Genomic DNA, 12,631 nt, shown 5'->3' with positions numbered 1-12,631 from the left:
GTTAGGTTGCTGGTACAATAGGAGCAGTCCGTTCAGATTCTGTGCTGGTCTGCGATTTTACTTGGAAGAAACAAAGATTCCTTCCCATTGTTCTTTTCTCACCGCCTGAACTTTTCTCTGGCAAGAAAAAAGAGAAGGAAAACAAGAGTACAACTATTCCCAGTGCTACTATCATGTACGCTCGAAACGCAGGTCCCTAATAGAGATACATCATTTACAGTATATCTTCGCTGGCCGAACACAGCGCCGTATCGGCTGCAATTGTCATTGGCAGTGGTGGCATTTGGGTGCGCCTACCACATCCTTTACACTTACTCTATTTGCGAAGAGGCTCGCTCCACACGCCCGCTGCCGGCCAGCACCAGATCTTTATGACAGACCAAAACTGCAGACGACAACAGCCTTTTCCCGGCTCGTTCGCTCGGCCTCCGTATAAGCGTCGGCTATCTACGGCTATGTCCTATGTCAACAGCAAACCAGTCTCACGCAGTAGCGCAGACAAAGACAAGTCATCTATTTCGTCATACTCAGCCAAGCTACAAGCCAAATCCGGTAGCGAGCTGTTCTGAGAAACGATATTAATGCAAAGATGTGTTGCCAGCTTCTCGCACCGGAATGACTGTCAGCATGGTCATGTGACAGGCAGCCCGTGAAATTGTCGAATGCGCTCAATGGACTTTTCTTGCAATCAGTCTTAACAGTAGAACCGTTTCAAAATAAATAAATAAAAGGCGATGCAGACAAGGCGAACAGTTCAAGGTGCAGTAGATCCACGAGTTCGATACATATTTCCCCTGCCGCCCGCTCGTTTTTACGTATGTACCCTCCTGTGGATGTTTTTACCATACCATGACTGGCCATCTGAATAAAATAAACACTGTAACTTTAGAATACCCTCTAACGATAATATATCTTTTACGGCGTTTAGCTTCCTGCACTAAGCAATTGCAATGTGTCTATAATGCTAATTGGACCTGTATGTAACGCTTTTAAACCAGGCGGCATTTGATTGCGGAACTTGATTGAATATTGGTAGAAACATTATTTCGATCTGTAGTTCTCAACAATGTCTATATCAAAGGTCTATTACGGTAAAATCGGAGGACGTAAAATAAAATTTTCGCGTCCCTTAAGCTAAGCGATTCCTGGCAGCAAAAAATAACGGTTGGAAATTTTTACTGATAAAATTTACGATTTTCAGAGGTCTAATTGACACGCACTTAATTATTTTACGACCTTTATTGAAGTCTAATGAATTGTCTGTTAAACTGTGCTCGACGGTGCGTTCTTTCAATAACGTCGTTACTCCCGCTTCTGACAGTAGAATCGTTAGAATAATCAAAATCATAAAGCTACATTACATTATCACTGTTCTCGCTATAAATGGCTAACTATCAGCGCCTAGAGGCTTGACTATCAGACGCTTCACTTCGAACCCCGCTTAGCATCGTAGCCGGTAAAAGAGATAATAATAAATATTCGCAGTGACGTCAAAAGGTCGAGGCGACTAAAAAAGTATGGTCAAGAGTAGTTCAAGTACAATGTAAAGCTACCTGAATCTTACATAGGACAAGGCCTCGGTGGTACATTGGAAGCTTGACGCCTGTCTTGGCAAAGCTGGGCTTTATGATCTTCTAGATTGCAGAGGAGTAGTAGTCTCTTGATTCTAGTAGCAGCTTGGTACAGAAGAATCCCTCGACTGTCATAGCTGTAATAGTGGTAACAGTACAATTGAGCCAACTTTGGCCCTTTCTTTCGGCCGTCGCTCGCAAAACGGACGGACGAAGTGTAACTAGTAGCGAACTCGTACGCCAAGAACGTCGGTAGCTGTGACTGTCTGGATGGGGTCCCCTTGAACGGAGTGATCCCATCAACTGCTGGTGATTGTGATGCTGGTAAGCTACAGCCACGAATAGCGAAAGATGGAAATGGTCACAGTAACCATCCGTCCGGAGTAACCCAACAACGCATCAGCAGCCGAACAGGAACGCAGATCTCCGTACTTCGAGCGCGGTCCGTAACCAGGGGCACGAACGGAGCCAATGGTGGTTGCGGTGGCAACGACAGGGGCCCAGTATAAATAGAAGCTATCTATCCGACCTAGCCTGAACCTGGCGTGTCTATTTGCTCTTCACCTACACCAGGTTACCAAGCGCCGCAAATATTTCAATTTTTTCTTCGCTGAGGACTCTACGCTTGAGCCCACACAATGTTCCTCCTATGCTTTGTAAAAGCGACTTTTGAAATTAGACAATGGCGTACAGCATTGAAAAAGAGGGCAGGCCTCTCTTTAGGCTAATCTTGATAGAATTTTATAAAAGTTGAATATTTTATATCAGTCAAGACATCTTAAAAGTAAGCTTCCCGTTGGCTAGCACATATATCTCTCTGCGTCAATGACCACAGCAATGATGAGCGACATGACAGCCGTCGCTGGCTCAATTCTCAGCGTTGGCGGGTCGTAAACGGGAGTTTTGTCCAATGACAATACATAAAAAGGTAATGTCTTAAAAGAGGCTGCTCGCATAGTTACTGCGCCGTGTTAAAGATTAGTTGTGTAAAATCTAAGCGAGTTTATCAAAGAGTCTCCAAGCAGCCCTTGAAGCGATGCCGAAAGCTGACTTTGAAAACCTGTCAAAGGGATCAGCTCACAATACTTGACCGCTTCGTGTTTTTTAAGCTACTAATAGCAAAAGTTTGTTTTTTGTTTCTTGCTAAGAACGGACGTTCTGAAAATTTTCCTCCGATTTTTTTGTATCTGTCTACTTGTGCGCTTTTCCGATCAATTCTATTAGCCTTTCTAAACATTTTCCCTATGACTGGTTTGAAACGGTTTCTTTATTTTACATTATGGTAGTTTTCTTAATAATACATTCACATGGCTATTTGGCAGTACCCGTACGATCATCTCTGCTGTGTGCAGCTCATTCGAATGCCACAGATGTGCAGTACCGTCGCGCACAAACTTTTACCGATGCCCAATTAGCTACCAGTAACAAACAGTTACCTGAAGTCGACATATACGCACGTATAGATCAGTTGCATGAGTACGGAGTGATACATATGAACAATGACAAGAGAAACAATAATAAGAATGGCTAAAGCCACCGCTACCGGGGAAGATACACGATTGCACCGCGACGACGAAAAAGAAGACGAATTTGTCACATGGGAACAAAAACCAAAAATGGCTAGTGGGAGATAGCGAGGAGAGTTGGAACGATGACCCCCGCTTAGAACAGTCGTATTGATAAAGATTGGTTTTCCTTTCCGGCTGTGCAAAAAACACGACTGAATGTATTGGACTATATATGGCAATAGACAAATCTATAATGTAACCGTTACACAAAAGGCGCCCTGAAATCACAGACTGCAAAAAACAGACCCTCCACTTTGGGTGTATGATAAGCTAGACCACCGATAGTAGGGTGATCAGACTTTGAGCAATGCTAGACTTATGCAGGCCATGAAGTACGGCAATGTCTAAGAACAGCATAGGAGCCACACTTAAGATTATCGATGGCAATCAGTACGATTGACAAGTCGTGAAATACCGTTTTGTGCGAAGCTGAACAAATAGTCTGCTGAGTCGCGCTTTTGGCCCAGACGCATGGAAAGCGTTTGAAAAAACATATCGTCATTTAAATATAAGGCGTATACTCTTTGGGAAAGTTCCATGCATTGCACGATGGAGTCCTATAACACGCTGATCTGTCGGGAAGGTTGCGATAAGGCGAAAGGAAAATGCACAGGGCTAAATGAAGTATGCATATCTACCTCGACGAACACGCTATTTTATCTTCACTTCTCATCTTCCTCGTTGTTGCATGTGGAAGAAACGATTACTGACCGTACGTATCACTTTTCGATTTCAGCAGTTACGATGCGTCTCGATAAAGCGTTTCTTGATAGCTCGACTTTTTAGTTCTCTCATTCTTATTCCGTTATTATGTAAGCCAGAATTACGACGATCATATTTGCGCCATAAATATCTACAAGAAGTTTCTTACTTCTTGTAGATATTTATCTCCTCATCTCAAGCCTTTGGTAGCCTCCCCTCGACGAGCTGAACACCAACTACCACGCTCCGACCGCCATTACTTCCAATGCTACAGTTATAGCTGTTACAAGTTTGGCCGTCGTCTTTTGCTTCAGTTGGCTGGTGTACGATAGATACGTAACGAATGGGGTCTCATAGTGTCTTGCTTTCATGTTTTGCTACTAAAGCTTGTCCCGCTTCGTGGTAACCCACATGCTACCAACCAGAAGCTAATTTCTTACATCTTCTGACTCTCTGACTTCTGGACATATTCCCCCCTTCGCCTCCGAAACCACATATTCTGCCCCCTCGTTTCAATCCATTTCGCTATCACCTGAAACTGATTAAAAACAGATCAATGGAAATTGATGAAATCGCAATCCTTCTAACTCTTTGTTCTCTCAAAGGGTCCGTTTGAGCGCATATGCGATCTTAGGTTATCTAATTGTGAGCCATTTTCTTCATTGGTTTCTCAGCTTGACGTATGAGGATGACACAACCCGCAGCTAACTTACTAGTTTTAAACTCTGTCGTTCATTAGTTCCTCCAGAAGAGACGGCGAAAATATTGGCCTAGTTGACATGCCTCACTCACTGTCGTTGTCAGCCGCACAGGAAGAATAAGGGGGTCGAAAGGGTCTCTGACGGGGATACAGGAGAAAAGTTTCGAGCGGTACGACGGCGTTGAAGGGCGCAGGCAGAAGCATTTTGGATCATAACCACCCCTCTGTGATGGGCTCTTCAGCTCTCGCAAATCTCAATGAACCAAAGAAACTGGCGAGGGTTTGCTCCAGCCGCGCACTTCTACCATAGCCTTCGTCGGTAGCAGCAGGATCAGCCGGTTGATATGGGAAGGTTCTACAAGATCCTTCATTGCCGCTACTGCAGGCTTCGGCCGTTTTGACCTTTGCAATAATCTTCCAAGTCGGTGCTGTTAGAGCAAAACGGCCGTTAGATCTGAGGGGCCGGTAGCGACTAGAAACGAAGAAGGGAGGCGGACATAGTAGCGGTAACGACTGCGGCCTAACCAGCAGACGAGTTGAAATAAATCGAGAAGGACCTCAGACTTGGGGCAGGCTAGTTCCTAAAGTATAGAACGCTCACTGGATTGCTGACTGTTAGCTCAGCGACGACCAGGAGGCGAGCAGCGAAATCGGAACAGTGATGAGTAAAATAGGAAAATGGGCAAATAATCGGAAGACGGATTTAACATCCATCGAGAGTGAGCGAGAGAGAGACCAGGGATCGCGTTCTGCTTAGGTCGTCTACAAACCGCCCGCTGCCTTATTTGCTGACCCTCACGCTAAGCGACCAAGCAGCCAGCCTAACGATCCACCATCTTCATACAATCTGTCTGCGTATAAAGAAGAGAAATAACTTAAAGGGGCTAGCGAACGGAAAATGAGAGATGGAAAGAGACGAAAAATGAGAGGAGAAAGAAGTTTCGAGCATAACAAAAAAGCACTAGTGTGATCTCTGAAAAACAGTAGGTAACATGGCTGGTACAAAGGGCAATGGGAAGTAACAAAAGACGAGAAAAGAGGGAAAACAGTGCATGACAATCAGTCAAAGAGACTAAAGGAAAAAGACAGGAGCCTTTCGGTCTTAACAGAATTCCTTGTCGCCTGCCGACGCAACTAGTTGTAGAAGCAGCATAGACAACAACAAGTCAAGGAGAATTTGACGGACTCAAAGGGACGAGCGGCCCAAGAGAAAGTATCCGACAATGCCAGCCAGTTGACTCAGTGAGGGCTGTTTAGGCTGCTGGCTAATGCGATAGACTAAAGTGATAAGCAGAGACCAAGCGTCAGCCCCGGGCCTGATGAAGAGAGCGACTGAGGAACGAGAACAGTCCAAGAACGTTCCCTATAGGATTTCGTTAACACGTAAACGAACAGCAGCGATTCTACCAGTAGCTCAAAGCAGACAAATCTCAAAGCCATCTTAGTTGCAAACTTTCTTAATGCTTCTCGCCTTGTTCGTGCCCCAGTTGTGCCTTGGCAGACCCATGCACCCGACAGACAGATGCGTTATGGGTAATCACTTACACGATTCAGTTATTAGAACGATGCTGTAATGGAAAGAGCGCGAAAGTGGGAATAGGAGGGCTAAATTATAGGTTCTTAGGGTACGAAGTAGAAAGTGACTCAAGGCGAGAAATCTAGCGGCTAAGAGAGCTGCAGCATACGAAAGTTGTGGGAGCAACTTAAAGCGTCACTACCGAAACTCTTCGTTTTTTTTTTGCAATTAGTCTGGATAGCCATTAGCTGCCCACTCCACACAGCCGCGTTTCCTGGCTGACCGAAGCGGAACGATCGCCTCAAACTCTTGGGCAGCCTTTACTTTTTATATATTTAGCCTGTTCGCTTGATACAGCATTAAAAATTTACCTTGTGTGCTGCTAATGGTATCCTAATCCCAGTTCTGCTGTAAAAGATATTGTGAATAGCCTTTGGATGTAAAAAGGCCTTCAAAATGTTCTAATATATTCCGGAACGGTGGTATTACTACTTGAGACATATATCTTCAGAATAATAGGGCCATCCAAATATTCGCGTGTAACTATTTTGACCGAACTCGGAGTGTGAACATGCCTGGACGCTCTATAATAACGGATTAGCTAAGGTTTCGTGATCGAGTCTTAAATTTCTACGGTGCATACCCATGAAAGCTGAACTGAAAAAAAACATTCACATATAAATAGGCGTAAAAGAGAAATTTTCTAATATCGGCAGCGAATCATATTTAGGTGCAATAAAAACAGCCACATACAGCATAAAAGCCAGAGGTGCATGAAAAACTTCTTCCAAGAAACCAAGTCAAAGCTGACTTTGCGAGGGCCCATCACGGCAACCAATACTAGATGCTTCCAATAAGGGAAAAAAGAGGAGTTCGTTACGCTATATCAAAAATGCTACTCGTGCCTGGAGTTAAAACCAAACTGGTCAAAGTAGGTTGAAGAAAAACATGGGCTATATTCTGCACAGGTTTGCGGTTTCGTCATCAATAATCGAAACTGAATGCCGAACTGCTTAACTTCTACCACGAGAGCAATTCGAACTTAACTTGCAAGTAATAGATACGCACTGCATTTTCAATGTGAAATATCTACTGCAAAAGCTCTTTTCGGATCTGAAGAAGTTTTCTAATAATAAATAAAAACATACTGAAAAATCGGCCTTCGTCAGATTTTCATAGCAATTTATTTTTCAATCTATGTTACGAACTCGTAACTTCTAAGAAGACAAATTGAAGAATTTGCTAATCTATAAACATAGAAATAGCGCTCGAATCTCGTTGAAAACATCTTAAACGATATAAAGCGGTCCATAGTCTTCTTTTTTTAAATATGTACTCATAAAAGTCTCCGGCGATTTGCAAGTGAAGTACATGAAAATTAGCTGTAATTAAAGTTTTCAAATTCCACCTTTATAGGTTTAGTAGTCACATCCTGAGATCGGTATATCTCTAAAATCGAACACTTTACTTGTTCTAGTATCAAACTAGGTGATTCCCGTGAGGGGCCACGTATTTGCCTGCTAACCTTAGAGACATGTTGTGGTCTAGGTTCGAGGTTCGTTTCGCCATAGCTGGAAGTCAGCCAGTCGTCTGACGGAATGCCTAACGGCGATACTGGACATAAAAACCAAAACATAGAGTGTATCAAGCTAGGTGTTCTAAGAAGTCTAAATCATTTATTCCTATTGGCAACAATAGAATTGACACATCGCAATTGTGATTCGAAAAACGCCATTTGGCGCCCTGTTCGAACCGTTAAGAAATGGCTAGACCTGCGAATACAGTTAGTCTACGGTAATCAACGACATGGATGTCTCAGGATGAAGTTTCATGACTGGCAAATGAACCTTTCAGTAAAAAAAGCTTTGCTGATCGCTTTAGGGCGAATTAACGAGTGACTTTGATCTCTTTGCGGCTATAGAAAGGTGCGGAAAGCGGAGAAACGGGTCTCTGTTCAGATTAAAAACCATTATTATCTGTGTCACCTTGTTATTGGAGCTGAGACCTTTTGCCCCCAGCACTGATCGTAAAGCATCAAAAGTTAACCTCGAATAATCAGCTCGATCTTGCGCAAAACAAATAAATAGAACGTTTTTTATGTGCTTGATAGATGATAAACTGCTTGATAGATAAAAACAGTATTTTAGTTCAAGCTTGCCAAACTTCGGAAAAGATTTAGGGCAGGGTTGTTAGGTGATTAGAGTCTGGACTAAACCCTTTATTGGTACTTAAGGAAGTGACAAAATCGTTTTGTTGCATTCATTGCCAGTGGCATTGCGAGATACTATCTTCCGCCCTAATAAGAGGGTGAACGAGTCGTTGGGATGTTTATTTGTATTTCTATTTGTTTATACCAAGTCTCCCTTATACCTTGGCTTACAGTTGCGAATGACGTGATAAATATTAAAGATCACAGCGGTAATTATATTGATCAGAGATGACTAAACACTATATTAAACTAAACATTGATTAAAGAAGCTAAGAATGTATTTGTGCTCCTACTATATATTTACCTAGACAGATACATGAGCAACCGCTGGCTCTTTACTACACGTCCCCCTTTTTTATTCCATATAGGTTGTTGGAAAACTTCTTTGATGACCCTAGAGTACTAGTAGCACGTTTCCTGTCGCCTTTGTCATCTTTTTTGCTATCTAATCCGAGAGAAGACAAACCGAACGTCGTTTTAGCTGGCGTTTGTTGCTTTTTGAACTTCCGCATTTCGTTTACTCGCCCGAATGAACACTGAGGAGCTTCAACGGTTCGTCTTTACCCGACTGTTTCATTACCGCCGAACCAAAAACAACTAGAAGGAAACAGCAATGGGTAAACTCTGCAAATTTCACATATGCCCCTACAATAACACTAATCCATGTCGTATATGAAACATACATTCTTATAATACATAAATCGTACACAAATTACTATTTTTTATTATGATTTTTTTTTTTTCGTTAGAGTGGAAAATCTTGTGAGCTTTTGTCATCTTGGGTGGTAAGTAGATCTACCTGTTTGAGTGCGTCAAATAAAAGCCTTAAATTGTCGTAAAAAGAAGCCAATGCCTTTTTTATAAGGCGGTACAGTCGCACGCTACTTTTAGCAGCTAAAACGTAAAGAAAAGTGATGTAAAACCTTTCATCGACGTAAAGCAGATAACTAACTGTACACATATGTTTATGTAGCCATGTATACATTCCTAGGAAATTACGGCCGGTAGTATATTAAGATTTGAATGTTATTTGAGAACAGAGTCCGCCTGTTGTTTCCTTTTCCCTTCGCTCCGATCACGCAAATTATTCAATAATGGCTAGCGAAATTGGGTTAATAAACCTCTCTGTCGCATAACCAAATGAGTCGAGCATTGGCTTGACAGCCCACCTAAAGTGGCCACGGCGGCAATGGCAACAGCAGAAAAAATACACGGCCATTCCTAGCGCTGCCAAAGTCAAGGACACCTAGTCAAGAATAACAACGCCAACAACATGTTAAAAGAGCATCTATTATTCGGCTTTTCGGGGGTGTATTATGGGGTTAGAGAGGCATGTGCTTGAGTTAGGTGTAGACGGAAAACTCAGCCACGCAATAGAGGCACGACTGGCTATAGCTCGCTTGTACCATAGGTTTCACAATTATAGAGTTGTTTTTGCCTCTTAATTTTACGGACATGTGGTGATTTAGATTTGAGTCCAGGCATAGACGTTTTGTGTTGGGAGCTAACCTTTTGAAGTGGTGGCGGACGTAATGCTCGAGATATTCAGCTTGGGTGCCGCAGGCCCATGTTGACAATATTAACCAATAGGTGAGCGAACGAAACAACCCTCCGCAGGGCATCGGCGCCTCAAAGTGGACTACAAAAGCCGATATAATAAGCCAGACCTGGGTAGACTGTCCGGCTCAAACGATAATGCCGATGTGCTTTATGCTATCTAATCCGCTTAAAGCAGTGTAAACGGACAATTACGGTTCCGCAAAGCGCACTCCACCCGTTTGTAGCAGGATCATCATTAACGTCAAGCTAAAACGACGTGCGTCAATTTTTCAGCTCAAAGGGAAATGGGTAGCGTTGGCCACTAGAGGTCCACTCGTTGTCACTGACACCACGAACATATCATCCTATATTACAAACTGGATCCTTGCAGGCTATCGACAAACCTCAATTTTCCAGTTACAAAATAAAAAAACTGCTCTGGGAGGTGAGATCCTGTGGAAGTTTCTCATTTTTGATAGGGTACGATGTCGTATTATTAGCTTAGGACACAAGCATCTTACATAGACTGTTTAGCATAATTAAAAATAATATTCATAATGATCGATTCGTTCCAAAGTCATCAAGGTTATGATTGTACTGGAGAACGCCGCGACCGATCACTATTGACCAAATCAGATTTTTTAGTTAAAAGTACATAATTAGCGCTTCTTTTTTTTGTAGAAAATTCTCAAGCTGCAGTTGATTTCACCCTTTTAGTTGCAGTATAATTTGGGATGCGTCAATTAGAAGGACATCCACTTCAACCAAAATAAGATCATTTTGAAAAATCATAAGTTCAAGAATTGTCAAAAGACATAAAAAAAAGTTTAGGGTTTTTCTCGAGGTCAAACAATTTAGCTAGCAATAATGTTATTTATTTGGGTGTTTAACTTTTACACTTGAGTAATTACGCAAAAACGGCCTCGAAATCTCTAAAAAATCCATCGAAGTATACACGATAGGATGGGTTTAGTTTCTGTAAGCCAGATCACGATCGTGCCTTTAGCTCTAATTGGTAAAAATGCCTCCAGGAGGGAGCCGATGAACACTTTCGGTTCAACAAATATGAACTTCAGAAATATATATTCTGTATTATTATATTTTATTCTTAAGAACTAGCTAGGGCACTTAAAATTACTTATGGAGTAGTTCAAGCCCAGGAATACGTAAGTCTACGCAGTCAGGAGAATCCTTATTACACGTATGTAGCAACTCCAATGACCAAGCATTTGAGGGCCACTGCTTTAGGCGAACAATCCTTTGATTTTTGTATCTCATAGAAAACAAGGAAACGTCGAACTGCTGTAGTTTCCAGTAAGACTGTTCAGTTCCAATAGAGACTCACACCAAGATCCCGAGCGCTCGTTCCTCCACAGTATGTGCAGCGCTTTATACGAAACCTTTTTAAGGCCCACGGACATAACACCCGCAACGAAAGGCCCACCTAAAAAATTCAGGAACTTAGTCAGAACCACTGAAAATGATTACATTTTTCACCAAATTCTTCTAACTGCATACCTGGCAGTCGATTAATAACCGCGTTTAACTACGAGAGCACAGAAAGCTGGGCCATGTGCATTAGGGAAGGCACGGTTTTATTTTGACGAGAAATACTTAAGAGCCTCCTTGGCGCGTTCGTCTTTCATTCGGAATGATACGCGCACAACTAAATACCCAAACTATAACGAGCTAAGCTTGAAGAAAAACGTGATTACACCTTGTTGATGCCCGCCAGCAGTCTGAACGCAAATAATGAGCCGTCGTGCAAGATGGGCGAGGTCAAAAGCGTATATCGAACAAACATCAAGCGTAGCTAATTCAGACCGCAAATATAAAGACAAATCTATGGATTTACCAGCAAAAATTCACAAAATTTGCTAGTACCCGGGTGGATGCCTATCTCTTGCTGCCAAGATCTAGTCGGCTCCCAGTTTTTTCCCCGCTAGTTTCTGGCCCACAGCAAAAAGGCGTTGGTCTGTCTCTTAAAAGGTTTTGTTCTTGTCAGACATTCACTCAGCCAGATTTCTTAATTCTTTATAGGATGCAAATTCAGAAAGAGCAATTCCTTTGAGTAACAAATGTTTAACTCTTTGCTTGCTAACAAGAATTACAACTACCAAGTGGCCCTCCTGGGCTATAGCCAAGAGTCGATAATGACCATCCCTGTGTCACGCATCGTATGCGCTAAACCTTGGATTAAATCGCTCTTTAAATAAACAGTAGTTGACCAAAAGGCTATGTTTTTCTCGGGTCGACGAGACCCTTGCGAACGTGTAAAGGACGTTTCTATCGGTTTAAGCGTGCCAGTCGTAGATGTAAGCGCAAGAAATGACGTTCTGTTCGCTAAAGACAAAGATTTACTACATCAACGCGTCTAGTTCTTAATCAAGCAATTGCTTGAGAAACAGATTCGGTCGTTTACACTCTTCATTATAGTCAGCCCTACCCATAATAGGCAGAATAGTATGAGCACATAATCTCATAAGTAAATGGTCGAAACAGGTGCAAAAGAAACGGTAAGGGACTATCTCCCTTGCACTGATCGTCGATTTTGCCGAAATGGGAAAGAAGATATTCTTTTTTTCTTCAGCTACAAAAAGTGCCAGGTGGGAAGCAAGCTAGAAGGCTAGCATCGGATTAGGAACGCTTCCAAGTGCCAGCTAATGTAGAAACATGTTTTTTCAGGAAAGAACATTAACATCGAATGTGGTAATTATTAGGACCCGCAGTATTTTACAGCCCCACTAAACAACTGCCTATGTATGTTTACTGATGGTAACGTTATTAACTTTCTTTGCTTCTTCTAAATGCAACCTCTGTGTTTCA

At 42.4% G+C, this 12,631-nt stretch overlaps 1 long non-coding RNA gene across 4 annotated transcripts in view; it reads right to left on the bottom strand.

Annotated features, from left to right (window-relative positions):
* Positions 1–12,631, bottom strand: part of LOC111246901 (uncharacterized) — a 96,418-nt gene that overhangs the window by 35,851 nt on the left and 47,936 nt on the right. The window contains exons 5-6 of one of the 4 annotated variants that reach the window (XR_015324541.1): positions 3,778–4,379; positions 316–3,007 (exon numbers count right to left, since the gene is read on the bottom strand). The exons of the other annotated variants lie outside the window; for them this stretch is intronic. This is a non-coding gene — a long non-coding RNA (uncharacterized LOC111246901). The remainder of the gene's footprint in view (positions 1–315; positions 3,008–3,777; positions 4,380–12,631) is intronic. 4 annotated transcript variants of the gene reach the window in all.

The sequence above is a fragment of the Varroa destructor genome, unplaced genomic scaffold, assembly GCF_002443255.2.
Source record: "Varroa destructor unplaced genomic scaffold, Vdes_3.0 BEIS01000003.1, whole genome shotgun sequence".
In the NCBI taxonomy this organism is placed as follows: Eukaryota; Metazoa; Arthropoda; class Arachnida; order Mesostigmata; family Varroidae; genus Varroa; species Varroa destructor.
The sequence above is the reverse complement of the archived record's forward strand: the minus strand, read 5'-3'. Positions and strand labels throughout refer to the sequence as shown.